Source organism: Equus przewalskii, chromosome 28 (assembly GCF_037783145.1).
Source record: "Equus przewalskii isolate Varuska chromosome 28, EquPr2, whole genome shotgun sequence".
NCBI classification, from domain to species: domain Eukaryota; kingdom Metazoa; phylum Chordata; class Mammalia; order Perissodactyla; family Equidae; genus Equus; species Equus przewalskii.
In genome coordinates, this window is record NC_091858.1 from 13,805,324 (window position 1) to 13,825,338 (window position 20,015).

The 20,015-nt window shown below is 48.2% G+C and overlaps 2 long non-coding RNA genes across 4 annotated transcripts in view; one reads left to right on the forward strand and one right to left on the reverse strand.

Moving 5' to 3' along the window:
• The window catches only part of LOC139080137 (uncharacterized), a 24,576-nt gene continuing 4,561 nt past the window's right edge, over positions 1 to 20,015 (reverse strand). For 2 of the 3 annotated variants that reach the window (XR_011534379.1, XR_011534377.1), the window contains exons 2-3: positions 15,280 to 15,405; positions 1 to 575 (exon numbers count right to left, since the gene is read on the reverse strand). This is a non-coding gene — a long non-coding RNA (uncharacterized lncRNA). Of the gene's footprint in view, positions 576 to 15,279; positions 15,406 to 15,934; positions 16,036 to 20,015 lie in introns of those variants that run through there. The other variant, XR_011534378.1, reaches the window with a different exon arrangement.
• LOC139080138 (uncharacterized) lies at positions 12,818 to 19,825 on the forward strand. Its single transcript, XR_011534380.1, has 4 exons — positions 12,818 to 12,945; positions 13,677 to 13,732; positions 17,526 to 17,602; positions 18,312 to 19,825. It is a non-coding gene; the product is annotated as an uncharacterized lncRNA (long non-coding RNA).

A 20,015-nucleotide genomic window follows, 5' to 3' on the forward strand; every position in this document is an offset into this window, starting at 1 on the left:
TGGTGGTTACACATGCATTTTTTTATTTATTGCATTGTTTTGAATCTTCTGAATACTTGAAAATTTCATAATAAAAATATTTTAGAAGTTGAAAAGCCAAAAAATAGGTATAGAATAATCAAATCCCAAGTTAGAAGGGATCTTAGCATTCATTTAGCCCAGCTTCCCATCTCTAACTGGAATCCCCTTAAAACATCCCTGTTGGACGGTCTCCAAACTCGACTTGAACACACTGAGGAGAGCACTTACTACCTCCTGGGGCAGCAGATTCCAAAACTAAAATGATGAGTGCGGCAGCCAGGGAGGTACAGAGATGGGGTGTCATGGAAATTCAGAGGGGAAAGGGCGGACCCCTGGAGAGGCCCCCTCCAAGGAGTAGGTTCATTTGAGAGCTACCATGCATTGAGCACTTCCTAGGGGCCAGCCCTGGGGATGCAATAGTGAGCACAAGCTGACCAAGGCCCTGCAAGTGGCAGAGCTGCAGCCAATAGGACTGTCGGAGTTCTGGTTCTTTCCTCTCTGCTTTCTGCTCTCCTTGCCTCCTAGCACCGACCTCACTCCAGCTCTTGGGTGATCTGGAAGAGAGGAGAAGGGCAGGAAGGAAGTCAGCCACCTTAGAGCCTGGCCTCGTAACAGAGCTGAGAAGCCAGGCTGGACGCTGGGCAAATGCTGAGAGGACCTCCCTCTCTTCCACCTAGGACTCAGGCAAGGTAAAGAGAACATTCTGGAAACTGCAGTCCAAAATATGAAGGAATGTTCTTCATAGCAACATTAACTACACAGCAAAAGGGTGGGGGCAGGCCAGTTATTCCTCATAGATCACAGTGCAGCTGAGTGGCTCTGCTAGCTGAACCCGCCTCCCTCGAGGGCTGCATCCCCCTTGAGGAGGACAGGGTCCTGGGGACTTTGTAAGCATGACTGGTTCTGTCACCCTCTCCCTATGCAGGTGATGATCAGGCGGAGGCTGCAGATTAGCTTTCCCATCACTTAGGGTTCTGAGGTTGCCAGCAACAGAAAATATTAGCCTGGCTAATCTAGGCAAGAAAATGGATATATTGGACAGATACAGGGTAGTTCCCAGAATAGGAGAGGGAATTGAATCAACAAGCTTTTCAGGACAGGACCCAGGACCATCTGGAATCTGAGTGGCAGAATCACATTGATAGGCCCATTGGGACAAACCTGTGCCAACTGACCTCATGTCTGCTCAACAGAAAGAGTCTGATAGGCCAGCCTGGTGGTTGTGTCCATTGCAAGTAGGCAGCTTGATTGACAATCCCACCAAGACTGAGAGAAAGCATATTTCCCCAAAGGAAAATCATGGTGCTGTGGCCTAAAGAAGGAACACTGGGCAGGTGAAATGCCTGGCATAGTGGCACTGCCCTCAGGGCCTGCTGTGCATCCTCATCTGCCACAGGGCATTTTCCAGGTAACGTGATGTTACGGTGCACCGTGGCACACTGTGCCTGAACGCACCAGCTGCCCCACGGCTCCCCCCGAGTCCTCCCCACTGCAGTCTCCCTGCTTGGATCTCAAAGAGCAAGCAGAGGAAGTGGATAATGTGGATTCCAGAACGTACTTCCCTCCAAGTCCACCAGCCAAGCTATGCTCACGAATATGAGTTTTCCAGGACCTCCAGTTTGGACCAGCTCAAGCTCAAATTGAGTGGGAGATATCACTGGGAGCAATCACTAGGATGATCTTTCTGAATCACCTCTGTCTCCATCAGGCAGAGCAAGTCTCAGCTTTTACCTTGCAAGCCCTGCCCCAAACCCGGCTTTAAGGAGTGCCTTCTGGCGGCTGTGATGGCAGCTTACGCAGGTCAGAGAGGCTCACAGGTCTGACTCTAATCTTAGCCTTGCTCTGTAATCTGTGCCGACTCCCAAGGTGAACAAGACCAGGAGGCAGGACAAGGTCAAGGGGAGGAGTGAGAGGTGGGGACCACGGGACACAGGATGATGGAATGCCCAGTGTGGCAAGGCCAGCTTTAAGGCTGGAATTCTTAAGAATCTGGTTAATTCATTCAGCCACTAGGATGTGAACTCCTGGATTGCAGTTCCTGGTTCGCTTTGTTTACAGCCCTGCCCCCACTGCCTAGAGCAGCACGCGGCTTGGTTGGGAGTCACGAAGTATTTGCAGCATGAATGGGTAACGTTGCTTTGCCTTTTTTTCAAAACTGGTTTGGGATCCTCTCTCCCAGTGGCTGGGCCTGCCTGTGGAGAGGGACTAGAAAGGCACCTCTGTCATTTGGTCCTGGCCATCAGGGGAGCCGAGTGACAGGGCCCGGCAGCTGGCCAGCTGCCCTGCAGTGCTCAGGGCTGATGGTGAGTCAGGAGCGCTGCCTTCAGCGCTGCGCTGCAGAGGCTGTGACGTGGGCCTGGTGGCCCCTCTGGGCAGTTGCTCACAGCAGAAACACACAAACAGACACATGAGCCCTCAGCTACAGAGTGCCGGAAGGAGAGCAGGATGGTTATGTAAGAGACAGGAGGGGGATCAAAGGCCTTCTGCACAGCGCCTTCTCCCATATTGCTCTATTCTTGGGCTTCTTTTCTTCTTTCGACTCCAGAGGATGCGATGAAAAGGAGGAAAGAAACCTGCCTCTGAAAGAAGTTTCATTCACGGAGCTTGGGAGACAGGCTCTCATCTTAGCTCATGCCCCTCGGGGGCTGAAAGGGAGCCCCACCTCCACCCAGCCGGCCGACAGGGCCCTGGAGCCACTTGCTCTCCTTGGAGGCACCCTTGGCACGGGCGATTCCATCCTGCTGCCCTGTTCACTAAGCCCATTGTCAGTTCACCTCTCTTCCCCATGCCCCTCCCTGCTGGGTGGGGGTCTGGTGATTGTGGTCCCCATCGCAGCCCCCCCTCAGCTTCCTTCGCTCCTGCTTCTCCCTGTGGTTTCTGTGGTCAGAAGGGACCTCCCCTTGGCAATCACTGTCGGGGGGAGAGGAGAGCTGCCTGTCACAGCTGACCCTCAACAGCTGAGCACAGCTTGCCTCCTGCTTTGCCCAGCATGGCTCCTTGGGGACAGTCAAGGAGACTCATTGCACCCCAAACTCGCTCCTGAGCCCCCTTAAGTGCTATCTTTGCCCCCTCCACCTGTACACCTCAGGGGGCAGTAGGCAGGAAGGTCTGGAGTAGGACTCTGGAGCCAGATACCTGAGTCACAATCCTGGCTCTGCCACTGGCGAGTTCCTACCAGGGAACCTCGACAAGTGCCTGCAGCTCTTGTCCTCGCTGTCCTCATCTGTCCATTGGCTGTAATCGCAGGACTCACCTCATAGGCCCGTTCTGAAGATTAGCGGCCTGAATGGAGCACTTAGAACAGCTCCCGGAACTAGCAAAGGCTTGATAAATATTTATAATTATTATCACACCTGCCCTAATCCCGCCTACCCTTTAGGGCCGAGCTGGAAGTCTCATTGGGTCTTTCTCTTCTCTGAACGCCCCCCAGAGTCCATCTGGTCTGAATCACACAAGATAACGCTCTTGTATCCATCACATATCGTCAATAGGTTCTGTGACTCGATCTTGTTCCAGTTACTCCACATGGTAATCTTTGCTCCCAGGGAGATTGTGGGCACCCACGTGGTGGAAGGCCTCTCTTGTGGTTGCAAGGACACCCAGCAGCTGCCGACAGTCTCCATGAACTAGGACATGATGTGTGGGGTGGCCCCTGATTTCTTATAAACTGATTTCAAAACTCTCTTTTAGGGTTTTCATATTTAAGTTCAAACAACCAAGGGATATTTGTCATGAATCTATTATGTGTTCAATACTATGGAGACAGAAAGATTAATCCACCCATCTGCTCAGTTCGAGCCAGAAACCTTTGAGTCATTCATGCCTCCCTCCCCCTGCGTCCCCACCTCGAGCCGTCACCCGGCCCTGCGGCTTTCACCGCATCCTTCCCCTCTTGAACGTCCTCACGACACTGCCCTAATCTGGGCCCCTCTGCTCTTGCCTAGACTGTGACAGAAAGTCCTCGCTGCTCTCTGCCTCCAGGCTCCACTCCCAAAACCCCAGAGGTGTCTTACCAAAATACAAATTAGATCCTGTCACTCCAGGAGTTAAACACTGTCAGTGTTTCCTGTGGTCCATGGAATACAAGTTCAAATTCCACACGAGGCCATTATCAATGTGGTCTACAGTAACCCTGCCAGACTCAGCTCCCACCACCCTCACTGCACACGTTCCAGGCTTCTGCTGAGAACAACTTTCTTCCCGACTCTACCTGGCAACCACCAGCCTTCCTTCAAAACCAGATCAGGCGCCACTTCCCTGAACTTCCCCAGAGTTTGTCTCTGCCTCTTTCTGCTCCCATAGAACCTGGTACCATCCATTATTAGAATGCCTGTCCCTGTTCACAGATGGATCTCCTCTGCAGAGCAGTGGCTCCCAGGAGGAGGCACGGCTCCAGCCTTGTTCCTTTGGCACACATCCCTAGCAAGCATTAGATGATCCAGAAATATGGGATTCACCTAATGCAAACAGCACCCTAAAGGGACTTACCTCCCATTTTTCTCTTGTCCTTTTCAACAGTACTGATTGAAAGAGTGGTTTAAACTCAATATTTCCAATTTTGCCCATCTCATTCTCTCTTGAATCCACCCCAACCAACTGCTTGCCAGAGACCTCCACATTGTGAAACTCGGCAGTCAGGTCTCTGTCTTCATCTCCACAGTCGCTTGCTCCTCCTCCTTGATCTCTTTCTTCCCCGGGCTCCCAGGACACACAGTCTCCTGGTGTTCCTCCCATCTCATCGTTGGCTCCTTCTCAGTCTTCTTTTCTAGTTCTTCCTCACGTCCCTGACCTCTTAATGCTAGAGAGTCTTAGAACTTGGTCCTGGGATCTCTTCTCTTTTCTATCTACTTTCTATCTCACTCTCTGGGTTACCTCATCCAGAGTCACGGCTTTAAGCACCATCTCTATGTTGATTATTCCCAAGTTTATAACTCCTGCCTATCCTTCTCTCTTGAACATAAGGCTCCCATATCCAACTGTATATTCCACATCACCGCTCTGCCTTGCAAACCTGTTAAACTGAAATCCTGATCTACCCACCTCCCTTCTTCCCCTGCAGTCTTCCCCATCTCAGTGAACGGCCACTCCAAGCTTCTGCTTGCTCAGCCCAAACATCTGGAGTCAACTTCGAGTTCTTTCTTTCTCTCACACCCGACCTCCAATCCATCGCCAAATCCTGCAGGTCTACCTTCATTGTACATGCAGATTCTGACCCCTTCTCACTATCCTGGGCAGTCTCACCTCAACTACTTCAACAGGTCCCTAACTGGTCTCCTTGCTTTGGTTCTTTGTCCCTGTCAATCTATTCTCAACACGGTGACCTGATTGATCCCATGAAAATCTAAGCCAGATCATGTCACTCCTCTGTGCAAAGCTCTCCAGTGGTTCCCATCTCACTTACAATGGTCTACAAGGCTCCATGCAATCTGGGCCTATGACCTTTCTGGTATCATCTGCTGCTGCTCTCTCCCTCTTCGCTTGACTCAGCTTCAGCCACACTGGCTCCTTACTGTGCCTCAAGCAAGTCATGCACCCTCCTGCCTCAGGGATGTTGCATTTACTATTCCTTCAGCCTAGAACGCTTCCCAAAGCATTGGTTCACTCCTCCACCACCTTCAAGGCTTTCAGTAGGTCACTTTCCCAGTGAGGTCTTCCCTCAATGCCTGTTATATTACTTGCAATTTACTTTAAAATACTTCAGTACAGTCAGTAGAGTATTATGTATGTGCCAGCTCATTTAAGTTTTAATTCCAGAGATGGTCAGTTCACGTGCAATCAAGAATGCATAGCTCAGAAATGCTCAGCTGGCATCCTACCAGAAAAGGCCACACTCCGAGGCTGCTGCTCCAAGAGTTTCTGTCATCTGCAACTCAAGCAACAACCAACACTTTGCTAATTAATGTGCACACTAAGTCAAAAAAATAAGTCTTTCTTGGTGAAACTAGAAACATGTTAAGTAACAGTGAAAGTGAAGAATCGGCTTTCTTAGGTAAAATTAAAATTATTTCTGTGGATTCTCTAACAGTTGGCTACAATCATCTAGGGACTTAGGGACACTCTCTACTCTGATGCACACAGGGTGTAAGAATCCAGCAAGGCTTGTCCCCTGTCCCCATCAGGAGAGACTTGCTCCCTACTCTGTCCTGTATTCGGACATTGGTTTGGAAGGATCTGGGGTGCGTGACCCCACCTAGACGGCGCAAAACCTCAGAAACGTGGACAGGTCGATAGGAAGTCAGAACGGCTTGTATGAACAATTTTGGGGCCTGCTTTGCTAACAATGACCCGGTTAATAAATGCCATAAGCAGAATCTCGTTTGAGATGTACTTTGATTGTCTCCTGACAGTGACGTTATGGAGGAGTGGCCAACCCTCACCTACCTTGAACTTCTTAGGGGACACCACTATCTACCAAAAAAAAACCTAAGAATCGAGCATATCAAGACGTGCTTAAGTCAAGTTTATAAGACCTTCTTATTTTAAACTTTTGCCATCCTCCCATACCCTGTATCTCTATCATTGTTTTAGTTTTCTCCATGACCTGTCAATATCTAACGTCCTATATATGCGACTTTTTTGTGTCTAGTGTTGTCTCTACCTGTAGATGATGTAACCTCTATGAGGTCAAGGACATGTATATTTGTCTGTTTTGTTCACAACCATAACCCAGTGTAACTACAGTGCCTGGTATAATAACAATGCCTGGATATTTGTTAAATGAACAAATAAAAGAAGATGACAGTGCTTCGAGAGAACAGACAAAATGCTAGAAGGAGTTCGAAAGAAAAGAGGACTACTTTTGGCCGGAACATCTAGAAAACATAGAATTTGGTCGTGTCATGGAACAAAGTCAACCAGTATAATCAACACGTATAGGCACGAATCTACTGCCTGCCAGGCACGGAGAGTCACATCCTTTAAGAAAGGTCAGCGAGTCTCCTTGAACCGAAAGCGAAAGGGACACACACAACGTGGAAAAGTTTTGTCCAAATTTCCAAGTGATTCAAAAGTGAAGTCTGCAATCTCTCTTGAGATGGGTCATTATTCTGGTTTTGCATCACTCTGGCGGGGGGCAATTCTCAAAGAGCTCAGGGCGGGTTGCGTAAGTCTCTGGTGGGAGTGGACTGGGCTCACACTGGGGTGAATTCGCTTGTGCACGCTCGAAGTCTTTCTTAAACTTCTCAAGAGATCCAGGAGAAGGGCATTTGGGGCAGAGAGAACAGCGTGAGCCAAGACACTCAAGAGAGAAAATATAGACACAGAGCACAAGGCAGACACGGAGCACGGGGTGATTCCAGACGAAGGGTCGGGGACATTGGGAGAGCAGGCAGAGGCTCCACTGCAGATCCCTGAGTGTGGCCGGTAACAGAGAGTCACACAACATTTGTAACCACGATATACGCTCAGAAATGTTTAAGAAGATCAATCCAGCAGCAGTGTGTAGGATTCACTGAAGCAAAAAGAGATGGGTGGACAGATTAGGAAATGGGTGTAATTTTCCAGGTGAGAGGTAGCAAAAGGCAACACACTTGGAGACAGTGAGACAGGCAAGCCAGCTGTCAGGGAAGTGGTCAAAGAAGAGGGCGGGAGAGGTCACAGATGGCTCTGGGAGAGGCCACGGTCCATCTAAAGCCCACTGCCGTGTGTGCCTCCTCATGTCGACACTCTCCCAGCTCCGAAGGCTTGTGGGCTCCGCTAGGAGACATACTTGACTCCACAGCAGCAGGCTGGCAGCCTGGAGGGATTAACCCAGCGCCACTGGATGGAGGTGGAGAGAAAGGCAGGAAATGCAAATTCCAGTGGTCAGCGGACAGTGTGGCTGGCTCCAACACCCCCCAGCTGGCAGTGACATGCAAAGGGGGTCACTGTGGGGTCCAATCAGATGGAGCCACCCCCATCCAGGAGGTTGGGGTTCAATGAGCAGCATCTAGCCCCACCTGGGAAAGCCCTCACCACCAGTCCCAACTAAGGGAAATAAGATTTAGGCAGCAAGAGCCGAGGCCCCAGAGAGATTTGGAGCAGAGATCAAGAAATTGATGGTGAAAGGCCGGGGCCTGGGCCCTGGGCAGACCCAGTGTGAGGCTACCAACCCAACCACAGGGCCTGCCAGCTGGTGGGGAAAGGACTCCAGGCATACAGCCAAGCATGGCTGAGGGACCGTGGGACTAAGAGACACCTATGTCTTAATGGATACGCTGGGGGAGGCTGGGAGTCCCTCTTCCCCCAACATTTCCTGCCCCACTCCCCGCGAAGCTTCAGGCAGACACGGGGGCCATGGAATGGCCAGTGTTTACTTAACCTTTGTCTATTTTCTGTTGCATATCGGGAAGAAAATGAGTGCTTTTGGGTACACATACACAAATAACTCTAACACAGATACCCCTGCCAAGCTAAACAGGTTCCCTTCTCTGTCACCTCTGCCCCCTTTCCGTACCTTCTGGAGAAGATCCGAACTAGCAGTGAAAGGGCAGAAAAAGGCAGCGGAGACAGGAGAGCCCACGGCCACCAACGGGCCAGATGGCCCCCATGCAAAGCCCTTCCCATGGCTGAGCTCTCTTCAGTCCCCTGCCAGCTGCCCCTCCAGAGCCCCTGACCTCAGCGGAGCAGGCGAGTCATGGGAGAGACGTGGGGGTGGCACTTGGAGGAGACTCATTCCAGCAGCCCTGCAACACTCCTTCCGATTGAGAAACGCCTGCCCTGTCTTCAGGGACGTCCTCCACATGCCACCTTCCAGGAGGAGGAGAGCCAAGCTCTCGCAGAGAATCTGGCACTCTCCCCTGTCCCCTCCACTCTCCTCAACCGCTCTTAGTGATTGCTTCTGACTCCCCTGACAAGTGACAGGTCACCTTCCCCAGCCTGGGAAACTGCTAATCACAGGACTCTGACAACTAGTGCAAGTGGCTTTTGTCTTGGCCCCGGTCCAAAGTGAGAGTGTCCAGTTGATTTCGGTCTGCGGCCACTCTGGTATCTCCAGCGGGAGACCTCTGTATGTCTGGGAGCAAGTGTCCTTGGAGATGAGGCTCCCTAGCCTTCCCCCACCCCAGCCCAGCAGAGCAAGGAGGGTCCAGGAGCACAAAGCAGGCTCAGCTGTGTGTGTGGGAACCGGAAGCAATGAGGGCCCCAGGAGACTCAGATCCTTCCTGGAGGTTCTGAGATGTCACGAGGTGGGCATTAAGTGATTGACCCAGGAGGCAGTTGCTCATCTGGTCAGAAATAAATGGGTCTGTCTGATCTCTGGATGGGTATGTCCTTGCAGACCTCAGAGAACGGAATGAGTCAGGAGCCAAGGGAGAGAACTGGGTACTGAGCCAGGTACCACGCCGGCTCTTTTATGTCATCTCATTGAAGCTTCGGGTGTACTCTGAGGCATGTTTATTTTGTCCCCATTTCACAGCAGAGGAAACTGGAGCTCAGAGATATTAGGTAACTGGCCTAAGGTCACGCAGCCAGAAAGGGGCAAGCTGGGGTCCAAATCCAGCTTTGGCTGATTCCAGAACCTAAGCTCTCTTCACTACATGAAACTACCTGGGCAGAGAGTGTAAGGAAGAAGACGGGTTCCCTCCATTTCCCAGAAGAGGGGTTCAGGCCTCTTTCCAGGAAAATAAACAGTTCTGTTATGTCACCAAAATTCATATGTTCAAGTCCTAACTCCCAGTATCTCAGAATGTGAGGTATTTGGAGAGAGGGTCTTTAAAGATGTGATTAAGTTAGAGTGAGGTCATTAGGGTGGGCTTGGGTCCAACATGACCTATGTTTTTATAAGAAGAGGAGGGGCCGGCCCCATGGCTGAGTGGTTAAGTTCACACGCTCTGCTTCGGTGGCCTGGGGTTTTGCTGGTTCAGATCCTGGGTGCAGACATGATACCACTCATCAGGCAGCGTCCCACATAGCACAACCAGAAGGACCTACAACTAGAATATACAACTATGTACTGGGGGGCTTTGGAGAGAAGAAGGAGAAAAAAAAAAAGGAGACTCGCAACAGATGTTAGCTCAAGTGCCAATCTTTAAGACAAAAAAAAAAAAAAAGACGAAGAGAAGATTAGGACACAGACACATAGAGGAAAGGCCACGTGAGGACAGAGCCAGAAGGTGGCCACCTACAAGCCAAGGAGAGAGGCCTCAGAAGAAAACACTCCTGCTGACACCTTGATCTTGGACTTCCAGCCTGCAGAGCTGTGAGGAAATAAATTTCTGTCGTTTAAGCCACACAGTCCGTGGTCCTTTGTCATGGCAGCCCTAGCAGACTAAGTCCCTACTGACTGAGTGGCCATTGTTTTCTAGACCCTGTTCAGGGTATCTCACATTGAGTTATCCTCAGAACAGAGCCCCATCCAGGAGGCAGGCAGGGAGACTGAGGGATCGCAGGCGTCCACACAGTCCCTTAACTGATGGTGCACTGTGGCTACAAAACGCAGCAGGTGGCATATGCCACTGTCAGCTACCTTTCATCTGTAATCACCCTGGTAACAACCACCTCCGCCTCTCCTCAGGACTCGAAGGAGTGCAGGAGGGGGTCGGACAGACAGACACTGACCCTCCCTGGCTGTGGACACAAGCTGACCTTGAGGCCCTGACTGGGTGGGATGTCAGGCACTTCTTCCAGTGTTCTAATTTGAGCAACTGGTTTTCTCCTCCGTAATGATCCTAGGGAAACGTAGGATGCCTCGCTCCTGGGTGCTCCCTGATTCTCCCTGTTCCCACCTGTCAATCATCATCAGCGATGACTGCTGACCTTCCAAAGTGATAACGAGCTGGAGACGCACCGACAAACAAGAAAACCCAGACTGGAGGTGGAAGAAAACTGGTCTCTGAATTTTGTGAGCATTTAATTTGAATGGATCCTGTCAGGAGTGAACAGGAGTTAACACTCACATAAAGGGAGAAGAGGAGGGGCCGGCTCGGTGGCACAGCGGTTAAGTTTGCATGTTCTGCTTCAGCAGCCCAGGGTTTGCCAGTTCAGATCCCAGGTGCGAACCTATGCACCACTCGTCAAGCCATGCTGTGGCAGGCGTCTCATATAAAATAGAGGAAGATGGACACGGATGTTAACTCAGGGCCAGTCTTCCTCAGCAAAAAGAGCAAGATTGGCGGCAGATGTTAGCTCAGGGCTAATCTTTCTCAAAAAAAAGGGAGAAGAAGAAAGCCCCTTTGAACTGCAAGTGGTGGCGAAAGAACATGGGGCGTTTTACGAAAATGAGCCCAGGAAGGGGCAGGGGGAGGTTGGAAATGGTGTTTCAAGAAGAAAAAAATTTTACGCACACATGTATGTGTATCTGTATGTATGTATATGTATATACACATATCTGTATATGTGCATGTGTGCGCACACACTCACACACACACTTCATCTTCTGCAATGCAAGGACTTGGGGAATTTCAGACGCAGAAAAGGCCTTTGCCAGAGCCGCCCCACAGGGGAGGTTTAAGCCTGTCTCTAACATTTTTCTTGATTCTTCAGTCAATTGGAAAGAAGTCACAGAAACGGGACTCCTCATAAGTAAGACAAAAAAAAAAATCTGTATTTTTAGCATCTTGCAGGCTCATATTCTCCAAACCTAATAACTTCCAAGTGGAAATCCTGATAATTTTTAGAAACGATTTCTCTGTTTTTCCCAACCCAAAGACCGTGAAGATACAGCTAAAGGCACGCAGTCTAGTCTCTTGCCTTTCCCCTTAAACCAACAACAAGGAACCCAGAAAAGAGTCTGCTCTAGAATTGTCTCTACTGACATATGTGTGAAAGATTTAACGGTATGCTTTGTTTATTCCATTTTTATTCGCATGTACAAAACAGAAGAAGGACAAACCTCTGCCTGACCTAATATTCTAGAAGAAAATAGGTTCTGACCACACTTCATTACGAGCATGAAAAATATCCCTTCTGAAAGGGAAAAAATACATGTGGTGTTTATGCCTCAGGCCAGGAAGCATACCCTTTAGCTCGGGCTCTGCTCTGAACAGTCATCTCCACACATAAGCTCATTTCAGTGTGACCGCCTTTGTGCGCCTCAGTGAGCGGGAGCAGCTAGTTCAGGCAGAAGTTCCTGCACAGCACATGAGAGGATTAAACCTGCCTGTCCGGGCCAGGATTGGAAAGCGCCTGAAGCTCTTGGCCTGTGGATGGAGACAAGGAAGCCCAAGGGCAGTCGGCCAGGGTGGACTGGTTGGAGGCTGAGGGTCTGGAGGGGTCTCTCCAGAGAGCAAGCTGTGGCCCTGGGTACCCCACCAGCAACCATCAAATCCACATAAAAGGAGCAGGAAATGGGGGCCAGAGAAGCCAGCAACAGTGATGGTGTGGTAGGGCAGGTAAATCCTACAGAGGGTAGAAAGAGCGTCAGGAGCACACACGGAGCAGAGAGGCAGGTGGGGGTGCGAGGTGGGGAGGGGAAGGGCTGTTGGCACTTGTCCTGAGCGCAATCATAGCAATTAACAAGTTAACAGGTCTCTGTTTCAAAGATTCTGTGCACAGCTCTGGCCTGAGGATTGTAGGAGTTTTGTTAAGATCCAAGAACAGATCTGACAGTGTTGCTAGGCAGATAATATGGACAGGGTTGTAATGTGAATTTGCTGCAATATCTAAGATTATTTAATTCTGCTACAGAAAATAAGCAAAACCCAGTATAGAAGCAAGTAGCTTGCCTTAGACTGAATGTTTGTGTTCCCTCAAAATTCCTATGTTGAAACCCTAACCCCCCATGGCATGGTATCGGAAGGTGGGGCCTTTGAGAGGAGATGAGGTCATGTGGGTGGAGCCCTCAAGAATGGGATTCATGCCCTTATAAAAGCGACCGCAGAGAGCTCCGCTGCTCCTCTGCCATGTGAGGTTACGATGAGAAGATGGCCATCTGTGAACCAGGAAGCAGCTCCTCACCAGACACTGGACCTGCTGGCACCTTGACCTTGGACTTCCAGCTGCCAGACTGTGAGAAATGTTTGTTGTTCAAGTCACACGGTCTATGATATTTGTTATAACAGCCTGAATGGACTAAGACTGGCTTACAAGACATGTTAGCTACAGAAAAAGAGAGCATACAAGTACTAAACATAGATGAAAAAGGATGACCCAGGTAGTTCCTCAAAAAGTTAAACATAGAATTACCATATGGTCTAGAATTCCACTTGTAGGTATACACCCAAGAGAATTGAAAGCAGACACTTAAACAGATCCTTGGACACCAATGTCCAGAGCAGCATTATCCACAATAGGTAAAAATAACCCAGATGTTCATCAACAGATGAATGGATAAATAACATGTTGTATATACACACAATGGAATATTATTCAGCCTTAAAAAGGAATGAAATTCTGATACATGCTACAACATGGATGAATCTTGAAAACATTATGTTGAGTGAAATAAGCCAGACATAAAAGGACAAATATTGTATGATGCCACTTACATGGATTATTTAGAATAGGCAAATTCATAGAGAAAGTGGAATAGAGTTTGCCAGAGGCTGGAGGGAGGGGGGAGAGGGGAGTTATTGTTTAATTACAGAGTTTGGGATGGTGAAAAAGTTCTGGAGAAGGAGAGTGGTGATGGTTGCACAACATTGTGAATATACTTAATGCCACTGAATTGTGCACTTAAAAATGGTTAAAATGGTAAATTTTATGTTATGCATATTTGTCACATTTTTTTTTTCTAAAAGGATGCAACAAGAATGTTACTTATATACAGAAAAGGATGGAAGGAGCAAGTCATAAGGTATGGCTTATGCCACCTCTAGGATGACAGCTATGCTATCCCTAAATCTGCCACCATTGGTGACATCATTTTGGTCCCTTTCTGGCCCCTCATGTGCTTTGCCTAGAAACACAGATAAAACCCATGGCTGTTTAGCAAGCTGCTTCTTGGCCAGGCACACTCACTCCCTCCATCTCTCTAATAGAGCAAGTACGTGTCAGCTCAGATGCTCTCCTCTGCTGAGCCTCCTTGTTCAAACCTCAACCCTGGGCTGCGTAACTACCCTATGAGCAGAGAAGGCTGCTGTGGCAGAGAACACAGGCCATACGAACATCACACAAATGAGAATAGAAGCAGTGTGGTCCTCCCACTCGCTTGCATCCTGACCCAAGTTGGTTAACCAACCTCATCTTTTTACCTTGTTTCTCATTGTGTTTTCAACTGATTCAATATACTGTGTGGTTCGAGCATCTTAATTTGGCCTAAGAGCCTTTCTGTTCCAGGAACATCTCTGGGATCGCATTATGAACTGAATGTGTCGTCCCCCCACTAAATTCATACGTTGAAACCTTAACTCCCAAGGGGATGGTATTAGGAGGTGGGGCCTTCGGGAGGTGATTAGGTCGTGAGCATGGAGCCCTCATGAAAGACATTAGTGCCCTTATAGGAAGAGACAGGAGCGAGCTTACTTCCTCTCTTTCGGCTCTGTACCCTGTGATGATGTAATAAAAAGATGGCCATCCACAAACCAGGAAGCAAGCCCTCACCAGACACCAAATCTGCCAACACCTTGATCTGGGACAGAACTCCCAGCCTCCAGAGCTGTGAGAAATAAATGTCTGCTGTTGAAGCCACCCAGTCTATGGTGTTTTTGCTACAGCAGCGTGAACGGATGAACACAGTTTGCCTAGTAGTGGAACTGGAGTCCACCATTGCATCAAGGAGATTTCTCCCATAACACAGGTGAAAAGCCAAGCACTGTGCAGGAAATGGTAAGAAATAAATGAGTGAAAGGCAGTAAAGATTGGAGAAAACTAGAAGAGGGGATTGCTTCTCCTGCCAGTGTGGTCACAGAGGTTGCACCGATACAGTGAGATTTGCGTTTGGATAAATGGCGGGTAGTGTGGTGACACATTAAGAGGAGTGAGACAAAGGGGCACGGAGCAGTCCAGGACAGGGGGAAGCAGCAGGAAGAATCCAAGAGCCTTTCACTTTACGTTGGCTCATGGGTAAACTACCTGGCAAATACCTGTATTAACAGCTGAGCCAACGGAGCAGCCCGGCCTGACGACCCGCGACCAGCCCTGCGCTTTCCCAGGTTCCTGGAGTTTTGCCCGTTGTACCTCCGTGGAGAGAATAATGTATAAATCAGAAACGCTGCCTCATAGACATCTCTTAGCTTCTTAAAGAAATTCTCCAGGAGAAACGGAATACAATTTGTTAAATAACATTCCCAATGATTAGGGTAGGTGTTATAACGTTCCCACTGAAAAGATGTGGAAAGTGACGGTCACAACTTACCCAAAGTTCCCCAGCTGCCAAACGGCCCAGCGAGCACTGAAACCCACCTTTGTCTGGCTCCAAAGCTTGTGTCGGTTTTCACTGCATCAACTGAAAACCAGGTCTGGAGAGGACACAGCTCAGACTCAAGGCAGGGGCATACAGATGGGCCTTGAGCAAGGGTCCCTGGTCACCTAGAAGAGAAGACAGACCTTGTTATTTTGTCACTTAGTGGGGAGGTTCAAGACTGTGACACAGGCACTGGGAGTCTGGAGAAAGAGAAACATATTAGATTAAAAATGGAGCTGGCTGGTGCTAATTAGTTAACCTCTAATAAATGGGATGAATAGCAGGATGTAATTAACCGCTGCTTAAAGAGGACCCTAGGTATTTCCCTCAGTGAGTAAACCCCTGTGGTTTGTTATGCTAATTCCAACTGAAAAGGTGGAAGGACTACAATTCTTATCTGGAAAAGAACAGAGCACGTTTTGCTGTATTCCTTTGGTATGTTGATTCCAGATAGTCCAAATAATTTTTTTCAAAGACAAAAACTGGATTTCATAGAAGATTAGATTATCCGGAGGAAAATTTCATGGGCAGGATGCTGGAGGCGGATGTGGGACTCGGGGTGCCTGAGGAGCGGGGCTGTCGTCCTGCAGGAGGCACCTCAGAACCATGGCCCACTGAGAAGCTCCAGGCGGAGGGAGCAGTCCTTGTGCTCACCCTCGTCGCTGCTTCTCCTTTTGCTCCTTCCCGGGGCTGGGAACCTGAGTGCCCCACGCAGCTGGGAGAGGCTGTCCGTGCCCTGACTTCAGAAAACTACTGTTTCAACAGAAGTGAATTGAGCAACCTCATGCAGCGTCAAAGGCCTTTTGCTTTTTGCTCAAACAGTTAACTAAAGGTGGATAGTTTCCGTTTAGAAATGGTTGGTTCTTGGCCCCTTCCTTCCTTCTACCTGAAAACTCAGAAGTAAGGACTTCAGGGTTTCTAAAGGACTACAGAGTTTCTAAGGCTACTGATTGACTGAATGGGGCCTCCTTGTCGTTGAAGCAAAGCTCAGGTTGAAACTCTGATCCCTCTCTTTGCACCACAGCACCTGGTCAAGCTGTGACATGGTTATGAAGGGGACCAGAATACGAGACCCCAAAATATGCCATTTGGGCATAAGGATTATTTTGAGCTGAAGGCAACTGAGAAAAAGCAGACATAAGAAGAGCTTTCTGCCCCTCTTCCCATCTACCTAGAAGCAGGGCATAATCCCCATTATGCAGGCATCTCCTTCTCTGGCACCAGGAGGAGGAGAACAACCCTTATCAGCAGAGGGGGAGGTGGCACCAAGATGAGGCTGCAAAAATAAACCTCACTAAATAACTCTTATCTACCTTTAGTTTCTGCCATGTATTTCCTAGTCACCTTCAGCCCTAGATAACGTGTCAACCCTAGAAGCCCAAACTTCTTTTCATTTGTCTACTCACTTCTCTAAAATTTATTACCCTCTGTTAAAATGGCACATAAGCCCCCAAGCCTAACCACTCCTTTGGATTTTCATTTCTTCTCTGTGAAGCCCCTGTGCCCATAAAAAAATTATTAACATCAATTAATATTGTCTGCTTCTCCTGTTAACCTGTCTTTGTCAGTTTAATTTGCAAGCCTCCAGTACAAATCTAAGAGGGTAGAGGAAATATTTTTTTCCTCCTCTACAATTATGATGAGAATTAACCAACTGTTACACAAAAAGGCCTGAGTTAGACCAAGGTGTAGAAGCAAAGAGTAGCTAAAAATTCTGGAAGGCAGGACACACACTCCGGGCACTTATTGGGCAGGAAGAACTGTGTCCAGGACCCTCTGCAGAATGAACGTGGAGACATCAGTGGAAAATGATGACCTGGGGCTGTGGGAGCAAACAGGCAACACGACCACAGCCTTCCATAACTTCATTCCTTTTACTGTTTCACCAATGAAGAAATAATGCCCCAAAGTCCCAGATTTTCTGTGATAGTCTTAATTTCGGGTCATTTTATTGCTTTCAAAAAAGGAAGATTTAGAAAATACACAAATAAAAGTGATTTAATTTTTACTTTTTGGTAAGATTTTTTTTTTCCTCCCCAAAGTCCCAGTGCATGGTGGTACTAGTAAGTCCTTCTAGTTCTTCTGTGTGAGCTGCTGCCACAGCATGGCAACTGACACATGGGCGGTGTGGTTCCAAGACTAGGAAACGAACCCAGGTGGTTGAAGCAGGGAGAGCACTGAACTTTAACCACTAGGCCGTCAGGACTGACTCCGTAAGAAATTTTCTTTTTTTTTTTTTTTTCAGGAAGATTAACCTTGAGCTAACATCTGTGCCCATCTTCCTCTATCGTGCATGTGGGACGCCTGCCACAGCATGGCTTGGTAAGTGGTGCATAGGTCCTCACCTGGGATCTGAACCGGCAAACCTGAGGCCCCCCGAAGCAGAGCGCACGAACTTAACTGCTACACCACCAGGCCGGCCCCAGTAAGAATTTTCAAAAAAATAATTTCACAAACCCAAAAATCTTTTCTGATTACGTATGCCAACATTTAGTTTGGAAAATAAGTTGACTGGTGACTCTTTGGGAGGGTGATTTAGACATTTTGTTGTCCTGAAAAAAAGTAAATAATAATACATGATTTAACCTAGTTTTAAAGATGGTAAAATTAAGCTATAGCACAACTGACTTGCTTAAGATGACAGTGAAAGTTAGAGTCAGGCCCACAGCTGGGTCCTCTCACATCTAGGTCGCTCACTGTCCATGACATAGATTTTCTACAGAGCCTTTGCATCATCTTGGCTCCCTTGTAGCTTCAGAAGAATGGCTCAATTATTTTTAGCAGGCAAACCACTGGGGAAGAGAAAAGTTAACAAACGAAAGGGAAAGATATAAGGCACAGGGCAGAATCAAAGTGAAAAGTTAAAGAAGAAAAGGAGGACGTCCTAGAAGAAATGAAGGATAAAATCTAAGTAGAGGAAATGCATTTTATTCATGACGGGGCCTTTTTCTTCCATTTCCCTCATCCCACACCACCATTCAATCTGCTTCTTGTCTGAACCCTCCCAGCATTTTGTTTGTTCTTTCTTAAGGACACTGAGGTCCTGCCCTGCAGGAAGGTACAGTGACAATCACCCAGGGACTGCACGGACCAGATTATAAACTCTTGGAAGGCACAGTCAGTGTTTTGGACAAATTTGTTTCCCCTGCTGAATTGAACATGTTGAATGAATGCATAAGAAAATATTCACAGCTAGAGTGACCCCCCCAAAAAGGCTGAGCCCATTTTTATTTCCTATTAGGAGAAGTGTTTGTTTCCCAAATTTGATTCTGAAGAGATGAAGAAGTTTTATGAAGATGCTTGGGACATTTGCACTTGACTAAACATATGAAAACGACGAACTCTGCTCACCAGGAGCAAAAAGGGGACAGAAAGGAGCTGGAGAGACTGTTCTTTGCATGATGAGGCCTGGCTTTGAGGACGGAGAGGAGATGGCTGCTGGAGCTTGGGCTTGGGCAGGAGAGCAGAGAGCTGTCTCCTGCTCAGAACCACACAGAGCTGGAAACAGACTAGACCTGAGGAACCACGCTGCCCTAACTCTTCCTTTTGCAGATGAATAAACCAAGATCCAGGGAGATCGTCTTGCCCCAGATCACTTAGCTGGACGGTGGCACAGCCTAGATTGAATAGTTCTCAAATAAAGTAGTGAATGAAGCAATGTATTAAAACCTTTCTGCAGAGACCTTGGGTTAGAAACCTAGCATTTTAAATCATTAGCAAGCGCTATAGTATCATGCAGAGAAAATAAACAGAGGCTACTGAACAGATCTGTGACCAAGTCAGGACTAGAAAAACCCACAGGCTATGCTTTTGACATTGTCTGGTGAGGTTTAGGCTTTTCCAGTGCTTCTGAGTCCTGACTTGATGGGCAGAGGTAGGCAGGAAAGGACACACATTCCTTGATTCCATTATACATGTTGCCCGAGAACACAGTAGACACAGACTTCTCTGCTTCCAGGAGCCTGAGACAGCCTCCCAGTGCTTCTGAGCATTGCCACTGCCAGAGGGGAAGCTCCCCAGTCAGCTGATCCAAGAAGCCTCGCCAATAGCTCCATGCAAAACGGATCATTCCTGTTCCAGTTGAGAGTAATGAGCAAGGCATCCTCTCTGTTCGGGAAGAGGAGTCCACAGGCCCTTTCTTTCCAGCACCACCGTGATTAATTCATTAATGATTCTTCAGACAAGTTTTATTCCGGCACTTTGGGACAGGGCAGTGAGTCAGAGGTTGGCATCAAAACCAGAATAGAAGCCATAATCCTCTCGGGGGATCCTACTCTGGGCTTTAAATTCCCAGATCACACAACTTCCTAATTGGAAAGAAATGTTCTTAAACAAGACCATGGGTTCGCCAGGCCTGACAGTGACTAATAAGGTCGGTCTAAGGACTGTCTGATGAAAGGGAAGCTGGATTTACATGTCACAGTGAATTTTTAAAGTAGTTCCACCCGGAGGTTTACTGCTGAATATAAATAAAATCTCTCTCCTTGGGCAATCCTCTCCCGACTCCTGCAGACATGCCTTGTTAATTAAATTAACTTTGAAATGACATTCAAACAATGTCTTCCTTCCAAACGCCTTTGTTTTCTCCAGGATCTACTTATTGACAAGCTGTTTCCTAAGGTTCCTGTGTAAACTGAGTACATTTCCCACCTGCAGCCTGCATACTAATTGGAGACAAGTTTTATCATCTCTATAGTTGGTATTGGGGAGCTCTCACATCGTAGTCATTTCACTG